Raw genomic sequence first — 2,567 nt, forward strand, 5'->3', positions numbered from 1 at the left:
ATGGTTAACATGGGAATGAACTGGTCGATGAGATCATTGAGGGCAGTTTTAAAAAGGATCCAGTTCTGCTCTATAGAGCGAGAGCAGAAATCATGCAAATATTTATCAAAAAACATTAATAATTCTGCATTAATTGCATCAAAATTTGCTTTGCCGTAACATCTTATTTTCTTTTTAGTAGTTATCTTTTTACTAGCGCGAAATTTAATGTACCCAGTGATAACATCGTGGTCAGAGATGCGTTCCTCATGAGTTATGCCTGAAAATATATCAAGTTTGTTTGTGAGAACTAAGTCAAGTACATTGGAAGAGGCTTTAGTTGATCGTGTTGGTTGGTTAATGAGTTGTGTTAATGAAAAATCAAGGCAAGTGCTGAGAAAAGAATGTGCTTCTGCATCTGTGTCCACTACGGAAAGTGTTGACCAATTAATTCTTGGGAAATTAAAATCTCCAAATATAATAACAGCGGAATTAGGAAAACGCGCATACATTTCACTGAGCACCCGATGATATTCATCTGAAAACGCACCAGACATGTCGGGAGGACGGTAGAAAACGCCGATGATGACACGAAATGCACCATCATTCAAAGAAACCCAAACACATTCAAGGAAAGAATCGATAACGATAGGTGTGGCAATGAAATCTTCCTTTATCGCGATGAGAACACCGCCCCCCCTTCGCAATTGTCTATCGCAGCGAAAAAATTTGAAATTGCAAGCACTGCTAAAGATGTTGACATCATGAATAGTGTCGTTCAGCCACGTCTCAGTTAGTACCACTAAAGAAGCTTGACATGAATCGATGAAAGATGATAGTGCAATACCGTTAGCTACTACACTTCTAATGTTGGTGTACAAAAACAGCCATTCGTTATCATTACCACAATGTAATTTGGCAGGTGAGGTGGTCGATGAACTCAGGTTAACGGAAACGGAGGGAGGACGTCATTCGCCATCCTCGCGCCCTGATACAAGAATGGCTCGACTTTCGTTGGTGTTCCACATGTAAAGATCATCGTTAACGAAGAGCTTGTTGAAAACGAGTCGCACTTTATCCCCATCTTTCTTAATAGATTTTGAAAACTGGAGAAGCTTCCGTCGCTTTTCGCGAACGGCTTCGGAGTAATCGCGCGAGATGCTTAAATTAGTGTTTTTTAACTTATAGCCGCGGCTCATGACAGTGTCAACTTCCCTTTCATTAAAAAATTTGGCTATGATAGGCCGCTTTTTCTCGGAAGAAAAGCGGCCCACGCGATGTGCTCTAGAAACAGATTCAACAGTAAGCCCAAGTTTTTCTTTACAAAAGTCATTTACGAGACGTTCAGACTCCTCCCAAGTTTCCGACTTCTCTGGATCATCTATACCGTAAAATAGAACATTGGATCACCTAGAGCGATTTTCAAGGTCGTCAATTTTTTCCTGTACAATTGCGAGACCCTTGTCACTGTTCACCACGAGCTCAGCAGATGGTGCGGTTGCAAATTTCTGCTCTAGATCGTGAACTCGCTTTGTTAGTTTTTCTAAGTCAATTTTTAAGTCTGCATGAATCTGAAGCACTTTGTTGACAGAGTCTTGAAGGACTGCATTGCTAGCTTCAAGGCGTAAGATGGAACCAGCCACAAGGTCCAGCTTTTCCTCTTGAGCCTTAGTCATGGGTCCCGGGTTTAGCTCGACATCGCCTCCCAAAACTAGCAGACACCATAAATAGGATACACCCATGGGCGTCCGGAGGGGGGGGCAAGGGGGGGCGGCTGCACCCCCCTGGAAAATCACTCCCTCGAACCGTGAGTGATGGCCGCACGCCAGGGGCCGTGGTGGGCTCAGCCAAAAGGGTAAAAGCAGCTCCGCTTCCACGCTTTGGGTCACATCTGCGAAATGCCGCGTCCGGGCACGCGTCTTTATGCCGTTTTCAAACCACGCCATCGTTAGCTCTGTTGAAGGCCGACCTGTTGCAGATATACAGCGGCACCGGCGAGCATGTGTTTCAAGCCGTCTTGAAATGGGTGCCTGTTTCTTTGATCTCTAGACAGATAGCGACACGGAGGCAGACAGTGCACAGTGCATCTTGTTTTCGCCTTCGTTATGCCGGCCACCGATGAATTCTTCAGGAGGGAAAGACAAATCAGCCGTGTCCACCCCCGCTTTGTCGGGCTGCTCATGGGCAAGCGGGCGATCAGTTGGCGCCGCCGCCGCTCGCTGTGCCTCCGATCCACGGGAGAGCGCAGTGCGGTAGAAGCGCCGCTATCAGAATCTTCGGCAAAGGAGATTAGCATCTTTTGTTCACGGCGACGCAGTCTCCAGAGGCGCCCCCACACCAGCGTCCCTTGCGTCTTCTCCGAAAACCAGCGCCTTTGGTCAACGCAGCCCGATGGCGCCTGCCTGGCTCGCCTGTCACCTCTGGCTGGGCCTCAAATGACAACAGCGCCCGTGTACTGTGCGAGGTCAGTGCCCGGTAAAGAGACCCAGGTGGTCGACATTATCCGGAGCTCTGTACTACTCCGTTCCTCATAACCTGAGTCGTTTTGGGGCTCTGAACCCCATAAAAACACACAAAACAAATTTTTC

At 47.2% G+C, this 2,567-nt stretch overlaps 1 pseudogene; it reads right to left on the reverse strand.

The window, feature by feature from the left end:
• Nucleotides 1–343: 343 nt before the first annotated feature.
• On the reverse strand, nt 344–1,721 carry LOC149371840 (uncharacterized; annotated as a pseudogene).
• Between the last annotated feature and the right edge of the window lie 846 nt (nt 1,722–2,567).

Source organism: Amblyomma mixtum, chromosome 1 (assembly GCF_055824585.1).
Source record: "Amblyomma mixtum isolate Tamu chromosome 1, ASM5582458v1, whole genome shotgun sequence".
Lineage (NCBI taxonomy): Eukaryota > Metazoa > Arthropoda > Arachnida > Ixodida > Ixodidae > Amblyomma > Amblyomma mixtum.